The sequence below is a fragment of the Dendrobates tinctorius genome, unplaced genomic scaffold, assembly GCF_039654945.1.
Source record: "Dendrobates tinctorius isolate UK_male_01 unplaced genomic scaffold, ASM3965494v1 ptg000312l, whole genome shotgun sequence".
NCBI classification, from domain to species: domain Eukaryota; kingdom Metazoa; phylum Chordata; class Amphibia; order Anura; family Dendrobatidae; genus Dendrobates; species Dendrobates tinctorius.
Window position 1 is genome coordinate 5,738,553 of NW_027361979.1, and position 23,707 is coordinate 5,762,259.

Consider the following 23,707-nt stretch of genomic DNA (forward strand, 5'->3'; position numbering starts at 1 on the left):
TTGCATGGAGTCCATTATTCTGTTTGGAGCATTATATGGTGTGCATTATTCTGTATGGAGCATTGTATGGGGTTCATTACAATGTATGTGGCCCATTATTCTGTATGGAGCATTATCTGGGGTCCATTATTCTGTATAGAGCAATATATGGGGATCATTATATGGTATAGAGCATTATAAGGGGTCCATTATACTGAAAGGAGCACTATATGAGGCCCATTATACTGAATGGAGCAATATATGGGGTTCATTATACTGTATGGAGGACTATACTGTTCGGTATAAAATGAAAACTTTTGAATCCCCCCAGGGCATGCACTATGCACTGTGAGGATTCGCCGCTTTCTGATCTTTGGTAGATATCACTCATGTATTGTAAGAAGTAAGTGAAATCTTTGGTATGTGTTAAAGATTCCCACTGAGACTTTTTTGCCCAGGGCATAGGAAAATCTGGAGCCTGCCCTGAAGCCTATGCACTAAGTGCAAGGGTTACCAAAAATTTTTTTCCCTATTTTTAAGGAGAGGCACTTGTAGACTGTTAATGCCTATTTACTAAGTACAAGGGCTGGTAAGGGAAGGTATATATATCTAATATATAAAGCTCAAAGTGTGTATGTATGTATGTATGCATGTGTGTATGTGTGTGTGTATGTCCGGGATAGGCATCCGCACCGTCGCAGCTACAGCCACAAAATTTGGCACAGTCACACGTCTGGACCCCGAGAGCGTCCTAGGCTATGTTGTGAGGCGAAATTTTAACCCCGCGTGTTCCAATTCACCAAACAATTTTGCCCAGTCTACATAATGGGGAAAAAGTGTGTGCGTGTCAAGCCCCGCCCCTCATTATGATGTCATAATGCCCCTATCTACATAATGGGGAAACAGTGTGTGTGTATCAAGCCCCGCCCCTCATTATGATGTCATAATGGTTGCCATGGCGATGCTGATGTCATCATAGGTTGCAAGCCCCGCGACTCATTATGATGTCATAATGGTTGACTATGGGATGGAGGATGTGTGATGGGTATATGGGCACTGGACTATGGGATGGAGGATATGTATGACAGGTATATGGGCATGGGACTATGGGATGGCGGATATGTATGATGGGTATATGGGCATGGGACTATGGGATGGAGGATACGTTTGACGGGTGTATGGGCATGGGACTATGGGATGGAGGATATGTTTGACGGGTGTATGGGCATGGGACTATGGGATGGCAGATATGTATGATGGGTATATAGGCACGGGAATATGGGATGGAGGATATGTATGATGGTATGTGGGCATGGGACTATGAGATGAAGGATGTGTGATGGGTATATGGGCACTCGACTATGGGATGGCGAATATGTATGATGGGTATATGGGCATGGGACTATGGGATTAAGGATGTGTGATGGGTATATGGGCATGGGACTATGGGATGGAGGATGTGTGATGGGTATATGGGCACTCGACTATGGGATGGAGGATATGTATGATGGGTATGTGGGCACAGGCCTATGGGATCATGGATATGTATGATGGGTATTTTGGCACGGGACTATGGGATGGAGGATAATTATAATTTGCTATAACTAGCCACAGTTAGTTACTATGCCCGGTCAGCGCCGGGCTCTTCAGCTAGTATATATATATATATATATATATATTGTAATACTGTGACAGATAGGGACGCTGTATGGGTCATGCACACATGCATATCCATTGTGGTAATGGAGATAGGATGAACGGCAGGATGCTAAATGACCATTATGTATCCCGGGGGGGTGGCCCTGGGATGGAAGCTTGAACGAGTGTTGATCAGCAGAGGTACTGCTGAGGCTTTTGCTACAATGTATCCGGGAGAGCTTTCAGGTGGCTGGTGAGATGGGTGGGACCAGTCACCTACAAATCCACCCAGAGGCATGTGTATGAAGTAAAGCCTATATGTGTGGTTGTGAGGCCGAAGGACCTGCTATGAGGTAATAGCCATGTGATGCTGTGGGTGTGGCTACGGACCATATAAGGTGACCAGGGTAGGTCACATGAGTTAATGCCTGGATCTGATTGGTCTGTGTGGAAAGGTCCCGAAGGCTGTCGTGCTGGAAGGTGGGCTACCTTCCTGAAGCGTACATGTGGATGCGCTGACCGTGTGTGGCCTGTGTGTAATAGCCTGTGAGTACTGGACAGTCTACAGGAGGAAAGGGATGTCAGGACTGAGAAGCAGCTAAGAGGTATCCCGGTCAGGGGGAATTAATTGAGACTGTAAAGCCTGGTTGCTAGACAAAGCACAGCCTGTGTGACCACAGGGCTAAGGGAGCGGTGCTCCATTATGAATCTTCATCTGGTCTGATGTAAGACTGTTGCTGCTATATGGTTTATGCTGCACAATAAACCAGATGGACAGATTTATGTGAACAACCCATGCCTGACGTGATTAATCAGCTGCCGAGTGAGTGTCTCCCAACATGAACAATAGGGCTACCTTACAATTGGTGGAGAATGCTAAGGGCACTGTTGTAGACTTGTTGCTCGGGGCAACGGACAAGGTCTGCAAATCTCGGTTGCTAAGCGCAACAGTTCCAGGAAGCACATGTTGCAGTGCTGGCGACTCTGAGCCAGGGGAGCAAACGGTCGTGAAAACCATGATTTATGCTGACCGAGGTCAGAAAAAAGAGACTGTTGATAATTTGTGGGATACCACTGAGGAGAAGAGGCATCCGGAAACCTGTGTGGCCGGCACCAGCATGTAACGGACAGGTGTCCGTGTTGTACTGACTGGGGACAGTGAGAAAGACTGTGCACCTGAATGGTTCAGAGTGCCAGGTCCTGGAGGGTCAGTGTTGGGAAATTCTGGGAGAAGTATCGGATCCCTGGAGCACATGCTGCGACCCTGGACCTGGTGAGGCCACGTGTGTTTTTTTTTTCTTCTCCCTCTCAAGTCAGCTTGCGGTGGCTCAGTGAGGTCACGAAGGTGACAAGCGACTTGCTGTAACTTGGCAGGGTGACGAAGGTGACAAGCGGCTGGCTGTAACTCGGCGGGGTTACAAAGGTTGCTGTGGATCGGTGGGTCCACGAATACAGTGCAGCAGGAGCTGCAGTAATGCCAGCAGCTGTTAGTGAGCAGCAGCCGGAGGTGCCGATGCTTTGCGGCTACAGCAGGAGCTGTGGCAGTGCCAGCAGGAGCTGGTGTGGTATCGTAAGAGGACATCAGAATATTTGTTTTCTTAAGCCCAAAATACAAATGGTACCGTGTGAACTCTGGCCTAAGAAGGCCTGTAGAGGGGACATGGGGAAATCCCGAAAGGGGGCGGTGGCCCAAATTGGGGTGGAGTCTCAGAGGGTGGCGGTTGCCCAAATCGGGGTGGTGACCCAAAAAGGGGTGGAGTCCCAGGGGGAGGTGAAGTCCAAAAAGGGCGGAGTTTTCAAAAAGGGCAGCACTGGTTACCTCAGTGGACATGTCTGGGGAAGAGCGGTGATTGTGTATGACTTTTTCTGAGTGCGGCACATTCTTTCCAGATGACGACGGGCCGCAGGTGTGTATCGTGATGCTATACCGTGAAGGAGTCTCTGGACGGCTGGACTCAAAGAGTCAGGTGACTCTGACAGGAACTCCTCTCGTTTTCTGTCTGACTGAGAAAAAGGTCAAGGTTCGCTGCCACCATGGGGTCACTGTGGACTATAAGGGACAGAGTAATGATTGAGGGGTCCAAAAGGGTTGAGTGCCAAGCTGGCAGTATACCACCAAACTTAGTGTATCCCTTTTGTCTTGTTTGAAGATGCATGGGAAGTTGATGAAGTGTGGGGTGGGTCAAAGGAGGAGGTAGCACCACCTAAGGTTGATAGTCCAGAGCTCAGGGTGAGTGAGAGAAAGTGTGGGTCTGGCAAACTCGGGGATTTGGCTGGGGTGACCAAACGTGTGACCGTGGGAAATGGGGTACCTCCAGAAAAGGGGTCCAACACCTGTGTGAATGGGGGCTTGCTGTTCCTGGATGACAGGGTGAGTGGTGACTCCAATTTGACCGCTATCACCCGACAGCTAGAGGGTCAAGTTGACAACCTGACCCAGGAAGATTGCATGTGGAAAGAGCGAGTTGACAGTTTTCACCAGGTAAAAGCGTACCTACGAGACTTGGAGCAAGGGCGCAAAGAGATGTGTCAACAGCTGGCGAAGGAATGTCTAAAGGTGTCGAGTATGGAAGTTGCCAACTCCGCGCAGTTGGAGCGGCTGCGCCACCTAGAGTCCGAGCTCTCGGCAGTCAAGGCCCTGAGACAAACGGCCGAGCACAGAGTGGAGGAGCTCGAGAAAGAAGTCTTGGAGCTCAGAGGTCACCTGTCAACGTGGCAAAGCGTGAACAGCACCCTAAGAGAAGATGTGGAAGTGCTCAAAGAAACTGTAAGAGGTCTTCTGCGGGAGAAGAAGTTGGTGGACGAAGGCTAATAGCGGCCGGGCCCGACGCAGCAAAGCGGGTAGCTGTCCTAACGGATATGCATTTGCAATGTCTCCACGCTAAACAGATGACCATGCGGAGTAATGTGAAAGCTGCTCGTCGTCTAGAGCTTGCGAGGGAAGCTAAGAATCGGCAAGGATTAGGGGAAGACGTAATTCCGGTACCCAAATATCTGTTGGGGAGAGTCGTTGGAAGGCTCGGGAAGTTAATGCAAAACCTTGTGGATATCTCCGGTGTGGTGAGGGTGAGGATCCCTCCTGTTGGTGAAGTCCAGGTATCTGGTGAAGAGGGCATGATTCCCATCATTGTGGTTGGCTCCATGGAAAGCCTTAGGAACTTTCGGATGCTCCTGGAGTATTGAGTGACATACCTGCAGGAGATGGAGCAGTTGAGACTGGACCGACTGCGGATTAATAAAGAGGTGTGGAACATCAGGTGGCGGCCGCCTTCAACCCAAGATATAAAGACCCGAAGGGTTCCTCCAAATAGTGAAATAGCAGGTATCCGAAGACTGTTAGCAAGGCAAGAACGTCAAAAATCTGCAAGTGGCCGTTCGACTGGCAGTACGAAACTGAGACCTTAGCTCCGGTGACATACTAAATGGGTCAGACTCAGGCCAGACAGTTGACGTGACTGGAAGTGAGACTTCTGACTGTACCTACCAGGAGAGCCAGCCAGTGAGAGAAAGGTCGGGTGACGGAGCGCACTGCAGAAATGTGGAGACAAAGCCGGGTCTAGTGACACAGTTGGACGGTGACTTAAGGCCCAAAGCTCAATGCCAACATAAGAACCGCTGGGGGTAGGGGAGGCCTACCAGTTTAACCCTGAAACAGGAAAGGACCAGGTCCGATAATGTATTGCTCACAGAGAGGGACTACATCTCGGGAGCTGACGCTCACAGACGACTGGTAGGGCAAGCTGACATGGGTGCCCGGTCTCGAGATCCCTGGGTGATGTCATGTATTCAACCCCACAAGTTTGAACAAAGGGGGAGGTATGTGGTGCAGTGACCACTGTGACAGCTAGGGGGCGCTGTATGGGTCATGCACACACGCATATCCATTGTGGTAATAGAGATAGGATGAATGGCAGGAAGCTAAATGACTGTTATGTATCCCGGGGGGGTGGCCCTGGGATGGAAGCTTGAACGAGTGTTGATCAGCAGAGGTACTGCTGAGGTTTTTGCTACAATCTATCAGGGAGAGCTTTCAGGTGGCTGGTGAGATGGGTGGGATCAGTCACCTACAAACCCACCCAGGGGCGTGTGTATGAAGTAAAGCCTATATGTGTGGCTGTGAGTCTGAAGGACCTGCAATGAGGTCATAGCCATGTGATACTGTGGGTGTGGCTATGGGCCATATAAGGTGACCAGGGTAGGTCACATGAGTGAGTGCCTGGATCTGATTGGTCCATGTGGAAAGGTCCCGGAAGGCTGTCATGCTGGAAGGTGGGCTACCTTCCTGAAGCGCACATGTGGACGCCGCTCACCATGTGTGGCCTGTGTGTAATAGCCTGTGAGTACTGGACAGTCCCCAGGAGGAAAGGGACATCAGGACAGAGAAGCAGCTAAGAGGTAACCCGGTCAGGGGGAATTAACTGAGACTGTAAAGCCTGGTTGCTGGACAAAGCACAGCCTGTGTGACCACAGGGCTAAGGGAGCGGTGCTCCACTATGAATCTTTATTTTGTCTGATGTAAGACTGTTGCTGCTATATGGTTTATGCTGCACAATAAACCAGATGGACTGATTTATGTGAACAACCCGTGCCTGAAGTGATTAATCTACTGCCAAGTGAGTGTCTCCCAACATGAACAATAGGCGCTACCTTACAATATATATAGTCCAGCCATCTTGAGGGAGTGGGGGATAGATGGGGATAGTGAATGGGCTACACATGCCACTTACACATAAAATGACTGATTAGGGAATGTGATAGGCTGCACTGAACAAATGTGTTTTGAGGGAGCACCTAAAACTGTGCAAGTTGTGGCTTCAGTCTTGTCAAATGGAATTTTTGCACTAATTGTTCAACTAGGGTCTTCTGGTATTGCACCAATTTACTAGCCCTCTTTGCCACAAGAAGGACAGATGGAAAGTTCTCCTTGTAGCATGGGTCGAGAAGGGTGAATAACCAGTAATCAGTGTTGGCCAAAATGTGTATAATGCGAGGGTCACAGGAGAGGCAGCAGGACATAGTCAGCCATGTGTGTCAGACAGGCAAGACTTTTCTGTCTCCACTTGTAGGACGACTCTCCATTTCCTTCTTTTCCTCTTCCCTGTCCTCCCCCCCTCCTCTTCAGCTCATCCACACTGAACAGATGGGATAAAACTGGTGTGGTTCCTTCTCAAGCCTCTTTCTCCTCATTATCACCCAATGCGCACTGAGAAGATGAGATGAGGCTGGGCTGGAAAGTATCACTGTGTTATTTCTTCCTCCAGCTCCACCTGGTCCATATGCAAAGCAGGCATGGTACGTGTTAAGCTTGCCAAGATTGAGAGCCGCCTCCACATTACAGCCCTTATCACACACGACCATGGTTGTTTCTAGGTTCAGTGGTGAGAACCAGCGATCTGTCAGGTCTGTTATACCTTTCCACAACTCTGTTATGGTGCGCTGTTTGTCATCTGAATAAATTAGTTTCAGCAGAGCCTGTTGCCAATTCACCAAGGCAGTGCTGCATGGCTTCCCTATAGCGAATGATATGGATGACGTTTTCCGAGGTGACAATTCAAAGATGGAGGATGAGGAGGAGTGGATGCAGAAATGGTTATAGGAGTTGAAGCAAGCCCTAATGGAATTAGGGTCTGTAATCCGTGGCGTAGGTTGCATGTGTGCTGTCCCAGTGTCTGACTCGGTCCTCTTCTCCACAAGGCTGTCAGGGAAATATAGTGTGCCTAGTCATAAGCATTTGTCAACGTGTCGGTCGTTAAGTCAACTTTCCCAGGGCAAGTCACAGGTGATGATGGGGGACACGTACTGGTGTAAGATGTAGATGGCAAACCTGGAAAAATAGTGACGGCTGGGGACTGAGTGACAGCAGGCGCCAAGAGGTTGCGATAAGACTCAGTGTCCACAAGCCTAAATGGCAACATTTCCAGGGCAAGTAGTCTGGAAATGTGACAGTTTAGTGTTTGGGCCTGTGAGTGGGTGGCTGGGTATTTTCTTTTGTGTTCCAAGGTTTGGGTCAGGATCAGCTGAACACTGCACTGGGACAATGAATTGGGCATGGTTGCTGATGGTACTTATGAATATGCAATGACAGTTGAAGGGCTGGAGACATCCGCGCCTGGGTCCTTCACAGGAGATTGGCAAGCACGTAACACAGGGGAAGAGGTAGTGGTGTCACTCGAAGAAACTTATTGTGGACCTAGGTGTTCAGCCCACTTAGTTGAGTGGTTTTGATGACGTGTCTGAGCACACTGGTAGTGCTCAGGCTGGGAGTTGTCAGTAGAGTTGAGCGATACCGTCCGATACTTCAAAGTATCGGATCAGAATGGATCGGCCGATCTTTAAAAAAAGTATCGGTATCGCCGATTCCGATACCGGAAGTCCCATTCAAGTCTATGGGACTTCCGGTATCGGAATAAGAAAAACCCTGTTTTTGCCTTGTACAGCCTCTCTGGGGTCTGTACGGGCCTTTCGGGGGGCTGTGCCGGCCTGCCAGGGGGTCTGTGCAGGCTCCGGTGGTCTGTGCCGGCCTGCCGGGGGGCTGTGCCGGCCTGCCGGTGGTCTGTGCAGGCTCCGGTGGGCTGTGCCGGCCTGCCGGGGGGCTGTGCAGGCTCCGGGGGGCTGTGCCGGCCTGCCGGGGGGCTGTGCCTGCCTGCCGGTGGTCTGTGCAGGCTCCGGGGGGCTGTGCCGGCCTGCCGGGGGGCTGTGCCGGCCTGCCGGTGGTCTGTGCAGGCTTCGGGGGTCTGTGCAGGCATCATCCGATGGGACTACAAGTCCCATCGGGCGATGCCTGCTACCATGACAGTGATTGACACATTAGCCAATGATGGGACAGTAGTAGTCCCATCATCCGGCTAATGTGTTGAATGTAAAAAAAAAAAAAAAAAAAAAAAAATTACATGCTACATACATGCTACATACATACAACATGCATACTACATACATGCTACATTCATACTACATACTACATACATGCTACATTCATACTACATAAATACTACATGCAACATACATACTACATATATACTACATACATACTACATATATACTACATGCATGCTACATACATACTGCATGCTACATACATACTACATGCTACATACATACCACATATATACTACATACATACTACATGCATGCTACATACATACCACATACATACTACATACATTCTACATACATACTACATGCATGCTACATGTTACATACATAACACATATATACTACATGCATGCTACATACATACTACATGCTACATACATACCACATACATACTACATGCATGCTACATACATACTACATGCATGCTACATACATACTACATGCTACATACATACTACATGCTACATACATACTACATATATACTACATGCATGCTACATACATACTACATGCTACATACATACTACATATATACTACATGCATGCTACATACATACTACATGCTACATACATACTACATATATACTACATGCATGCTACATACATACTACATGCTACATACATACTACATATATACTACATGCATGCTACATACTACATGCTACATACATACTACATATATACTACATGCATGCTACATACATACTACATGCATGCTACATACATACTACATGCTACATACATACCACATACATACTACATATATACTACATGCATGCTACATACATACTGCATGCTACATGCATGCTACATACATACTACATACATACTACATGCTACATACATACCACATATATACTACATACATACAATACATTCATACAATACATACATAGACATACAGTACATATAACATAGAGTAACATACTTACCAATACTTGTCACATTGTTCCCCGAAGCCATTGTCTTTTCCGGAATAAATATTAACATAACAAACCACAAAAATACTCACCCACGATCCGAAGCAGTCCACGAGTGTGTCCCACGACGATCTTGGGTAGAGAACTGCAGCATCAGCTGATGCTGCCGTTCTCTACGGGCTGCAGGAATCCAATGACGGAAGGTAGGTATCCTTCCGCACTGTATTCCTCCGCCACTTAAAAGAAAAAAAAAGTCCCTAGTCTCACTTTATGCCATTGCTGTGTGGGAATTTCCAATAAAGATACCTTGAATTCTACCACAGCAGCGCAGTCTCTTATTGCACTACCAGCCTTCTCTTTGTACCAAGTCCTTGGACCTCGTGCAGACTGCTGCAGCTGTTTTATGCGATTATAGGTGTTGTGACTCTCACAACCCTATCAGGTGAGCCTAACACTTGCTGTGCACTCATCTACTTTCCATACAGACCTACGCATTGGAAGTGCCCTGTCTCCCCCTTTTCTTTTCAAAGCTCACACAAATGGGAGACCAAAGATCTGTGCACACCTAAAAATATGGATACTATCGGAGCAAGCGTCAAATGGACTTCAAGTTGTCTCCATCTGCCTCTTTATGGTGGGTAGTTTTGTTGGGGTTTCATCTGAATCCCATTTTTGTGGGATTTACATGTAAACCCTGACTTAAGTGCTCAGTATAGAACACAAGAATGTGATCCAGCCTTATTCTGGAAGTTATCTAAAAATATTATGTACCCCAAAATGTTACCAATAAAAAATGTAATTTATCCCGTGTGGCAGCAGGCCATGCGACTTGTATGGGACCCCGGGGGGGGGGGGGGGGGTTGGCCTGCCGGAGTCAAACTGCAATGGCTGTGCCAGGGGCGGACATACCGATTTGTGCAGCCGGTGTAGCTGCACTGGGGCTCAGAGGCTCTGGGAGGCCCCTGCAGGGCAGCTAATAATGAGGGCAATCTGGCCTGTTTATCCAGCCTCGAGGCTCCGGGGGGGGGCCCTGGCCAGATTGCCCTCATGTGCGGCAGGCAGGGAGAGATCCCTGCAGCTCCACGGCCTACAAGAGAAAATGGAAGTGGAGCTGCAGCGATCCGTCTTGCTTCCTGCCCACGCTTCCTGTCTCACACACCAGTCAGCGGCGTGGCTGGATGACATTATCAATTAGCGCTGTGGCCACTGTGCCAGTGAGAGGAAGCTGCTGGAAACGGTGATGCTGTGGCTCTGTGCAACTGAGCAACAAGACAAGGTCCTCAACTGGCAGCTTCATTAAATAGTACAAGCAAAACGTCAGTGTCAACGTCTACAATGAAGAGGCGACTCTGGGATGCTGGCCTTCAGGGCAGAGTGGCAAAGAAAAAGCCATACCTGAGACTGGCTAATAAAAGGAAAAGATTAATATGGGCAAAAGAACACAGACATTAGACAGAGGAAGATTGGTAAAAAGTGTTATGGATAGACAAATTCAAGTTTGAGGTGTTTGGATCACACAGAAGAATATTTGTGAGACGCAGAGCAGCTGAAAAGATGCTGGAAGAGTGCCTGATGCCATCTGTCAAGCATGGTGGAGGTCATGTGATGGTCTGGGGTTGCTTTGGTGCTGGTAAAGTGGGAGATTTGTACAAGGTAAAAGGGAGTTTGAATAAGGAAGGCTAGCACTCCATTTTGCAATGCCATGCCATACCCTGTGGACAGCGCTTGATTGGAGACAATTTCAAACTATAACAGGACAATGACCCAAAGCACACCTCCAAATTATGCAAGAACTATTTAGTGAAGAAGCAGGCAGGTGGTATTCTATCTGTAATGGAGTGACCAGCGCAGTCACCAGATCTCAACCCCATTGAGATGTTGAAGTGCCCATCAAGCCAAACCAACTTGTGGGAGGGGCATCTAGAAGCATGGGGTGAAATTTCTCCAGATTACCTCAGCAAATTAACTGCTAGAATGCCAAAGGTCTGCAATGCTGTAATGGCTGCAAAGGGAGCATTCTTTGACGAAAGCAAAGTTTGAAGGAGAAAATTATTATTTCAAATAAAAATCTTTTTTTCGAACCTTGTCAATGTCTGGACTAGATTTTAAATTCATTTGGCAACTCATTTGTTAAACAAAAGTATGAGTTTTCATGGAAACACAAAATTGTCTGGGTGACCCCAAACTTTCAAACGGTAGTGTATACTGTATATATTTATATATACGTAGTTTTGTCGCCATAAAAGGAATGGGCTCAGGCTAGTTTCACACTTGCTTTTTTTTGCAGCGCGTTTTTCCCGCAAAAAAACGCATTGAAAAAATGCATACAAAAGCATACAACTGCTGCGTTTTTTTCAAGCATTTTTATGAGCATGCATAAAAAAACGCAGCGTTTTTATGTGTTTGTATGCGTTTTTAGTGCGTTTTTACCGCGTTTGCGTTTTTTTCCAACATTAGGTGGCCCCTCACACTAACCCAAACCATGACTTTACTAACCCTAACCCTGACCCTAACCCTAACCCTAACCCTGACCCTAACCCTAACCCTAACCCTGACCCTAACCCTTAACCAAATCATACTTAACCCTAACCCAAACCCTAAACCCTAACTAACCCTAACCCTAACCCTGACCCTAACCCTAACCCTAACCCTGACCCTAACCCTAACCCTGACCCTAACCCTAACCCTAACCCTAACCCTGACCCTAACCCTTAACCAAACCATACTTAACCCTAATCCTGACCCTAACCCTGACCCTAACCCTTAACAAAACCATACTTAACCCTAACCCTGACCCTAACCCTAACCCTGACCCTAACCCTAACCCTAACCCTGACCCTAACCCTAACCCTAACCCTAACCCTGACCCTAACCCTTAACCAAGCCATACTTAACCCTAATCCTGACCCTAACCCTGACCCTAACCCTTAACAAAACCATACTTAACCCTAACCCTGACCCTAACCCTAACCCTGACCCTAACCCTAACCCTGACCCTGACCCTAACCCTAACCCTGACCCTAACCCTAACCCTAACCCTGACCCTAACCCTAACCCTAACCCTAACCCTGACCCTAACCCTTAACCAAACCATACTTAACCCTAATCCTGACCCTAACCCTGACCCTAACCCTTAACCAAACCATACTTAACCCTAACCCTGACCCAAACCCCAACCCTAACCCTGACCCTGACCCTAACCCTAACCCTAAACCCCCTTAACTAACCCTAACTCTAACCCAAACCCCTAAATTCCATGGTTAAAAAAAAAAAACGCATATGCAAAAAAACGCATACATGAGCATGCCAGTGCGCACATATGTGCATCCATAGGCTATAATGGCCATTTTTAGCGCAAAACGTGCGCATATGTGCGCATGCGCTTTTTTGCAGGGCCAAAAAATGCAACATGCTGCGTCTGGAAAATACAAACGCACACCCCAAAAAAACGCAGCGCATGAAAATCGCATACATGCGCTTACAAGCGCACAGGTATGCGCACCCATGTTAAATATAGGGGAAAAAACGCATGCGCATATATGCGTTTTTTTCCAGCGCTAAAAAACGCAAATGTGAAACCAGCCTAAGACACATTTTTTGCACAAGGGCCACAAGCTGTCAGTGTCCACCCCTGGGCTGTGCTGTGCCATGTGCCTTAAATTAAATGTGCACGCCACGGTCACTCTGTACCTGGCTCCTCCTAACTCCTCCTTTCTAGTCCTGTACTGCTCCCGGCTGACCTCTCTGGCTGGATTTGAATAAGGATGCCACACCTCCTGGCTGACGTAGCTTTCCAGCCAGAGGGAGCAGTGCATGCTGGCCCCGGCCAGAAGTATTTGCACATGTGAGGGCGGCTGCCGGCTGTTGGAGGCGGAGCGTGAGGAACTGAGGCTGTGGAGATGCCCGATGGGGCCCCATGATTTCTATGTACGCCCCTGCCCAAACAAAACCAGCCCCCATTCAGGTCCGTTATCTGTCACTGGAACTATAGGGGGTTCCCACATAACTGTCAGAACAAAGAAAAGTGACATGGCTTCTGCCCCCTTAGATAAAATCCTGTTAATTCTGTGATCCCAAATCCAAATGCTTCCCTCCTTCCAAGCCCCACTGAGCCTAAGCCACAGTAAGCCACCACATCTTTGGTATTATTGTAGTGGGTACAGAGCATTTAACAATGTATAGGGTGCGTGTTACCAGAATCACAATCTGGGGCTTTACAGTTTATGTACACAAAACTGGCATATTTGCAGTTCTCCAGGAAAATATCAATATCAGAAAATCCCAAATTATTATGGTTCAATACTGAACAGAAAAAATCAATCAGTGTAGACTGGAAGAAATCACAGGCATCCAGAATGCACATTAAGAACCATTCCAACAATTCAGTTTGTTAAAAATATATTTTTATTTATTACTAGTGTTGAGCATTCCGATACCGCAAGTATCGGGTATCGGCCGATACTTGCTGTATCGGAATTCCGATACCGACTTCCGATATTTTTTCAATATCGGAATTCGGCATCGGAATCGGAAGTTCAGTTGATTGACGGCCTGACGTCATCATGATGCGCGGTGTGTGCGCATCATGATGCGCCGTCATTTCGGGCCTTCCGGGGGTCTCTGCCGGCCTGCCGGGGGGCTGTGCCGGCCTGCCGGGGGGCTGTGCCGGCCTGCCGGGGGGCTGTGTGGACTGCCCGGGGTCTGTACCGGCCTGCCGGGGGGCTGTGCCGGCCTGCCGGTGGTCTGTGCACCCTGTGGGGGTCTGTACCGGCCTGCCGGGGGGCTGTGCCGGCCTGCCGGGGGGCTGTGCCGGCCTGCCGGGGGGCTGTGCTGATGTCCGGGGGTCTGTGCAAGCATCGTCCGATGGGACTACAAGTCCCATCGGGCGATGCCTGCTACCATGACAGTGATTGACACATTAGCCAATGATGGGACAGTAGTAGTCCCATCATCCGGCTAATGTGTTAAATGTTAAAAAAAAAAAAAAAATACTACATACATACTACATGCATGCTACATACATACTACATGCTACATACATACTACATACATACTACATACATGCTACATGCATGCTACATACATACTACATGCTACATACATACTACATACATGCTACATACATACTGCATGCTACATACATACTACATACATACTACATACATACTACATACATACTACATACATACTACATATATACTACATGCATGCTACATACATACTACATGCTACATACATACTACATATATACTACATACATACTACATACATGCTACATACATACTGCATGCTACATACATACTACATACATACTACATACATACTACATGCATGCTACATACATACTACATGCATGCTACATACATACTACATGCATGCTACATACATACTACATGCTACATACATACCACATACATACTACATACATACTACATACTACATATATACTACATGCATGCTACATACATACTACATGCTACATACATACCACATACATACTACATACATACTACATACATACTACATGCTACATACATACTACATATATACTACATGCATGCTACATACATACTACATGCTACATACATACCACATACATACTACATACATACTACATACATACTACATGCTACATACATACTACATATATACTACATGCATGCTACATACATACTACATGCTACATACATACCACATACATACTACATACATACTACATACATACTACATGCTACATACATACTACATATATACTACATGCATGCTACATACATACTACATGCTACATACATACCACATACATACTACATACATGCTACATATATACTACATGCATGCTACATACATACTACATATATACTACATGCATGCTACATACATACTACATGCTACATGCATGCTACATACATACTACATACATACTACATGCTACATACATACCACATATATACTACATACATACAATACATTCATACAATACATACATAGACATACAGTACATATAACATAGAGTAACATACTTACCAATACTTGTCACATTGTTCCCCGAAGCCATTGTCTTTTCCGGGATAAATATTAACATAACAAACCACAAAAATACTCACCCACGATCCGAAGCAATCCACGAGTGTGTCCCACGACGATCTTGGGTAGAGAACTGCAGCATCAGATGATGCTGCCGTTCTCTACGGGCTGCAGGAATCCAATGACGGAAGGTAGGTATCCTTCCGCACTGTATTCCTCCGCCACTTAAAAAAAAAAAAGTCCCTAGTCTCACTTTATGCCATTGCTGCGTGGGAATTTCCCACACAGCAATGGCATAAAGTGAGACTAGGGACTTTTTTTTTTTTTAAGTGGCGGAGGAATACAGTGCGGAAGGATACCTACCTTCCGTCATTGGATTCCTGCAGCCCGTAGAGAACGGCAGCAACAGCTGATGCTGCAGTTCTCTACCCAAGATCGTCATGGGACACACTCGTGGACTGCTTCGGATCGTGGGTGAGTATTTTTGTGGTTTGTTATGTTAATATTTATCCCGGAAAAGACAATGGCTTCGGGGAACAATGTGACAAGTATTGGTAAGTATGTTACTCTATGTTATATGTACTGTATGTCTATGTATGTATTGTATGAATGTATTGTATGTATGTAGTATATATGTGGTATGTATGTAGCATGTAGTATGTATGTAGTATGTATGTAGCATGTAGTATGTAGCATGCATGTAGTATATATGTAGTATGTATGTAGCATGTAGTATGTATGTAGCATGCATGTAGTATATATGTAGTATGTATGTAGCATGTAGTATGTATGTAGCATGCATGTAGTATGTATGTAGCATGCATGTAGTATGTATATGGTATGTATGTAGCATGTAGTATGTATGTAGCATGCATGTAGTATATATGTGTTATGTATGTGGTATGTATGTAGCATGCATGTAGTATGTATGTAGTATGTATGTAGCATGTAGTATGTAGCATGCATGTAGTATATATGTAGTATGTATGTAGCATGTAGTATGTATGTAGCATGCATGTAGTATATATGTAGTATGTATGTAGCATGTAGTATGTATGTAGCATGCATGTAGTATATATGTAGTATGTATGTTGCATGTAGTATTTATGTAGTATGAATGTAGCATGTATGTAGTATGTAGTATGAATGTAGTATGTATGTAGTATGCATGTTGTATGTATGTAGCATGTAATTTTTTTTTTTTTTTTTTACATTTAACACATTAGCCGGATGATGGGACTACTACTGTCCCATCATTGGCTAATGTGTCAATCACTGTCATGGTAGCAGGCATCGCCCGATGGGACTTGTAGTCCCATCGGACGATGCCTGCACAGACCCCCGGAGCCTGCACAGACCACCGGCAGGCCGGCACAGCCCCCCGGCAGGCCGGCACAGCCCCCCGGAGCCTGCACAGCCCCCCGGCAGGCCGGCACAGCCCCCCGGCAGGCCGGCACAGCCCCCCGGAGCCTGCACAGACCACCGGCAGGCCGGCACAGACCACCGGAGCCTGCACAGACCCCCTGGCAGGCCGGCACAGCCCCCCGAAAGGCCCGTACAGACCCCAGAGAGGCTGTACAAGGGCAGGAAAGGGTTTTTCTTATTCCGATACCGGAAGTCCCATAGACTTGAATGGGACTTCCGGTATCGGAATCGGCGATACCGATACTTTTTTTAAAGATCGGCCGATACCATCCGATACGATACTTTGAAGTATCGGACGGTATCGCTCAACTCTATTTATTACTATTAAAATTAATGAACCAATTGAACAAATCAAAAACAAGGTGCCTCAATTAAAAGGGAATTGCAGCCAAAGCACTAAGGAGTGTAATACGAATATTAATAATAAGTAATTGCACATACCATGGGCCAATATCCATCAAACAATTGACAACCAGGGCAAAAGTAGCCTATAGATACGACAATATGAAATGCAACTGAATTAATAAAGATATAGCTGGACCTATTCAGAGCTCATCATGTAATACAACAGGTATTCATAGTAAAAAAGGTAAAAGTGCCTCAAAACATAAACCCATAGGATTACCAACTACCCAATAATATAAATATATCAAGATTAGATGAAAAACACATTATGAAATTACCTATATTTGTGGCGGGTCATAGAGGTCCACGAGTGTGCTGATAGTGCTGGCAGCGTTTCCCCCACCCCAACGCACATTTTGTTACTTCTTCCTCTGGACCTCTGAATAGGTCCAGCTATACCTTTATTAATTCATGGCCGTCTCCCCCTTCTCATGCAGCAGTGCCCAGACCTCCCGCACTTTGGCCTTCTTCTGCCAGATGTCATCCGCAATCCAGACAGAGGGCCCGGTATAGGCCACGGAGCCTGGCGAATAGGCCGCAGCCAGAGGCGAGAGCCGTGTAGAGGCGGCCGCGGGTACCGGTGGGTAGGTCGCAGAGCCTGGCGACCCGGCCGCAGCTGTGGTCTGGAGCGGGGCCGAAGTGGCAGCGGGCCTCCACATTACAGCCCTTATCACACACGACCATGGTTGTTTCTAGGTTCAGTGGTGAGAACCAGCGATCTGTCAGGTCTGTTATACCTTTCCACAACTCTGTTATGGTGCGCTGTTTGTCATCTGAATAAATTAGTTTCAGCAGAGCCTGTTGCCAATTCACCAAGGCAGTGCTGCATGGCTTCCCTATAGCGAATGATATGGATGACGTTTTCCGAGGTGACAATTCAAAGATGGAGGATGAGGAGGAGTGGATGCAGAAATGGTTATAGGAGTTGAAGCAAGCCCTAATGGAATTAGGGTCTGTAATCCGTGGCGTAGGTTGCATGTGTGCTGTCCCAGTGTCTGACTCGGTCCTCTTCTCCACAAGGCTGTCAGGGAAATATAGTGTGCCTAGTCATAAGCATTTGTCAACGTGTCGGTCGTTAAGTCAACTTTCCCAGGGCAAGTCACAGGTGATGATGGGGGACACGTACTGGTGTAAGATGTAGATGGCAAACCTGGAAAAATAGTGACGGCTGGGGACTGAGTGACAGCAGGCGCCAAGAGGTTGCGATAAGACTCAGTGTCCACAAGCCTAAATGGCAACATTTCCAGGGCAAGTAGTCTGGAAATGTGACAGTTTAGTGTTTGGGCCTGTGAGTGGGTGGCTGGGTATTTTCTTTTGTGTTCCAAGGTTTGGGTCAGGATCAGCTGAACACTGCACTGGGACAATGAATTGGGCATGGTTGCTGATGGTACTTATGAATATGCAATGACAGTTGAAGGGCTGGAGACATCCGCGCCTGGGTCCTTCACAGGAGATTGGCAAGCACGTAACACAGGGGAAGAGGTAGTGGTGTCACTCGAAGAAACTTATTGTGGACCTAGGTGTTCAGCCCACTTAGTTGAGTGGTTTTGATGACGTGTCTGAGCACACTGGTAGTGCTCAGGCTGGGAGTTGTCAGTAGAGTTGAGCGATACCGTCCGATACTTCAAAGTATCGGATCAGAATGGATCGGCCGATCTTTAAAAAAAGTATCGGTATCGCCGATTCCGATACCGGAAGTCCCATTCAAGTCTATGGGACTTCCGGTATCGGAATAAGAAAAACCCTGTTTTTGCCTTGTACAGCCTCTCTGGGGTCTGTACGGGCCTTTCGGGGGGCTGTGCCGGCCTGCCAGGGGGTCTGTGCAGGCTCCGGTGGTCTGTGCCGGCCTGCCGGGGGGCTGTGCCGGCCTGCCGGTGGTCTGTGCAGGCTCCGGTGGGCTGTGCCGGCCTGCCGGGGGGCTGTGCAGGCTCCGGGGGGCTGTGCCGGCCTGCCGGGGGGCTGTGCCTGCCTGCCGGTGGTCTGTGCAGGCTCCGGGGGGCTGTGCCGGCCTGCCGGGGGGCTGTGCCGGCCTGCCGGTGGTCTGTGCAGGCTTCGGGGGTCTGTGCAGGCATCGTCCGATGGGACTACAAGTCCCATCGGGCGATGCCTGCTACCATGACAGTGATTGACACATTAGCCAATGATGGGACAGTAGTAGTCCCATCATCCGGCTAATGTGTTGAATGTAAAAAAAAAAAAAAAAAAAAAAAATTACATGCTACATACATGCTACATACATACAACATGCATACTACATACATGCTACATTCATACTACATACTACATACATGCTACATTCATACTACATAAATACTACATGCAACATACATACTACATATATACTACATACATACTACATATATACTACATGCATGCTACATACATACTGCATGCTACATACATACTACATGCTACATACCTACCACATATATACTACATACATACTACATGCATGCTACATACATACCACATACATACTACATACATACTACATACATACTACATGCATGCTACATGTTACATACATAACACATATATACTACATGCATGCTACATACATACTACATGCTACATACATACCACATACATACTACATGCATGCTACATACATACTACATGCATGCTACATACATACTACATGCTACATACATACTACATGCTACATACATACTACATATATACTACATGCATGCTACATACATACTACATGCTACATACATACTACATATATACTACATGCATGCTACATACATACTACATGCTACATACATACTACATATATACTACATGCATGCTACATACATACTACATGCATGCTACATACATACTACATGCTACATACATACCACATACATACTACATATATACTACATGCATGCTACATACATACTGCATGCTACATGCATGCTACATACATACTACATACATACTACATGCTACATACATACCACATATATACTACATACATACAATACATTCATACAATACATACATAGACATACAGTACATATAACATAGAGTAACATACTTACCAATACTTGTCACATTGTTCCCCGAAGCCATTGTCTTTTCCGGAATAAATATTAACATAACAAACCACAAAAATACTCACCCACTATCCGAAGCAGTCCACGAGTGTGTCCCACGACGATCTTGGGTAGAGAACTGCAGCATCAGATGATGCTGCCGTTCTCTACGGGCTGCAGGAATCCAATGACGGAAGGTAGGTATCCTTCCGCACTGTATTCCTCCGCCACTTAAAAAAAAAAAAGTCCCTAGTCTCACTTTATGCCATTGCTGCGTGGGAAATTCATATATATGTATGTATGTAGCATGCATGTAGTATATATTGTCGGGATCCCTCAGATTACTCTTTCATCTGAAGGACCGATGTTCTTGGGTGTGAAGCATCATATGTCTCTAATTAAATCAGCTCCGTCGAGAAGAACTACACAGACACCAGCTGTATGGTACAACTCAGGATGCCTCCAAGACGCCTCTGGCTTATCAGTTAGGCTTCCGTCTTTTATAGTAAAGAATTTAAACATTTTACAGACATGCGCAGTACAAATGATTTTACAACTTGTTTTCGACAAAGAAAGTCATTTAGGCGAAAAAGCAGAGGTATTTGACCTTGGTTCACAAGGGAGATGTCTGAGACATCTCCTCGAAGAAAAGATAAGGTTTTAAACAAGAGAATGCAACATAGACAGAACTCAATTTAACTCCTTCAGTTCCTATCATTCCCCCCTTTGACATCTTCATTTTCCACAATCTGGAACACTGGATCCTGCAACAACAGCGGATAGTGGCTCGTTCACCAGGTACTATCCCAGGCCGACGGGTTGCCCAAGGGAGACAGGTCTTCTACCTTCTCCATCCCCCAGATACTGAAGCCACGTCCATCATTGCAAGAGTACGCTCCTTCATGCCAGAAATGAGATGTCAATCTAGGACTCAAAGGAATAATAGTTAAATTCTTGTTGTTTACAGTCAAACTTCCTTATCTATTTCTACATCTTTTCTTGCATACAGAGATACACCAAAAAACAAGTTTCAATAGCACATATATTACGAAGATACAAACAACAATACGTAATAGACTTAGTATAATCCCAGCTATCCAGCCTCCAATACCCTTAAACCAATTAGCTGGATTAAGAAAGGAGAATGTATCTGACCACCAACTATCCTTAGTACGATCATTGTCTTTATCGTACTGATCTCTAAGTTTTTGAACATCCTCTATTTTTGATCTTAACTTTATAATGCTGTTGGGATCTATATAATGACAGCAAGCTGGTCCGATGACTTGACACATACCTCCTTGCGCTACAGTTAAATAATCTAATACTATGGTATGCTGATTAGTGACTATAATAAGCTGATTTTGGACAGCAACGGTGGTGTTCAATATATCCAATATATCCCATATTTGGTCATCTAAGTAATCTGTAGCCCTGACTAATTTATCCCACATTTGAGTGATCATAGGATAAATAAAAATAGAACTGACAATTTTATTAGCCACACTCATCTGCACTATATGTGGTCTCCCAGAGAGGCGAGGTGTATTGTCAGCAGCTCTTTTGTACAACGTGTGTTTAGGTATGCTCTGAGTATTCAACTGGTCATTCGGAATAACAAAGGTAGCTGGAGTCAAACGACCCAGGGTACAAGCACCTTTTACCCCTACTGGCAACCATTTATATGCATTGTCTCCACATACCCAGTACATGTCACTAGGTAGGTCCCATAGGGCTGAATGTTGTAATACCAGTCTATGAACTAAATCTATGAACGCAGATACATTCTGAAGCATACACCAATTTGAAAGTTGTCCTAAAGGGCTACACTACCCTACATCGGGATTTCCACAGGTGGGAGTTCCTTTCTCATATCCAGATGACTCGTTGCAAGGTATATTACCTGAAATATTAAAACAAGTTTCATTATTGCCCTTGGGAAATCAATTGGAATACTCCCAGGACGTATTATGCAACCTTCTTTCTAGCAGTATTGGTTTGAAGGCATCAGTAGAGTGGGAAGTTACATTAAAACTAACTTGTAGGCCATACATTGGAATTTGCCCCAGGTAGGTTAATCGAGTTCTATTCCTGGGTACCCAAGCCCCCCCTTTATATGCCAGATATTGAAGGTATGTATTACTTCCTGAAAGATTACCCTGCCACCAAGGGTATCCTACCCATCCCACAATAGGTATACCAACAGTTGTGTTCCATAACTTCACATTATTTGTGGCATTATTAGCGAGTGTATCAGAACAACTGGTCCAGGCAAATAATTCCTCGGGTGGCACAGGAATAACAAGGAACGGAATACTAGTGGCTGATACTGCTGAATGTGTGCAGATCCAGCAAATGATTTGACCAATCATTCAGTAATTTTTCATGATGTTGTATAAACTTATTATTCAAGGACATTGGAGAATTTAGATTGTCCCACGCAGCTACCATTATTACAGATAATGCAACAAAACCAAACCAAAACATTATGCACTCTTATGCTTTGTTAACTCCTGTGGCTAGTTTGCAATGCGATGCGTGGATCCAGGTTGGTTGTCCTTCCAACTTAACAGAAGTAGGCGTTGTTAGGAGTACTTGGTAAGGTCCTTGATATCGGGGTTCAAGGGTCTTTCTGGAGTGTTTCTTGACATATACATAATCACCAGGTTGTAGACAGTGATTCCTTCCACACTATCTGGATCTGGAGTGGAAGAGAAAACTAGAGAATGCATTTGAGTTAAATGCTTTTGCAACTGGATTACATAACTTGTCAAATTATCCACATTGAGTGTTAAGACCTGTGGGTAGTACAACCCTGTGTTCGGTGGTCTTCCAAACAGTATCTCGAAGGGTGACAGTTTAGCTTTCCCCGTGGGTGTGTACCTTACTGAGAATAATGTTAATGGGAGACACTCTGGCCATGGTTTATGGGTTTGTTCCATGGTTTTCTGTATTTTCAATTTTAGTGTCCCGTTCATTCTCTCTACCTTCCCTGAACTCTGTGGGTGGTAGGGTGTATGAAATGCCTGTTCTACACCTATCATTTGCATGACATTTTGCATTACCTCAGCAGTAAAGTGTGTACCTCTGTCTGATTCAATTGTTTCAGGGACACCGAATCGTGGTACTAGTTCCATCACCAGTTTCTTTGCAGTGGCTCGAGCTGTAGCCGTTTTCACCGGGTAGGCCTCTGGCCATCCAGAGAAGAGATCTACACATACTAGGATATTTGCATACACTCCTACCTTGGTAGCTGTATGTCGTCAATCTGCCGTCTCTGAAACGGGTAGAGAGGCCTAGGTGTCGCTTTCTTAGGGACTTTTACTGTTTTACCTGGGTTGTGCTGTGCACAGATGAGGCATGATTGTACAAGTTTCGCGGCTGCGCAACTGAAGCCAGGAGCGATCCAGAAGGCAT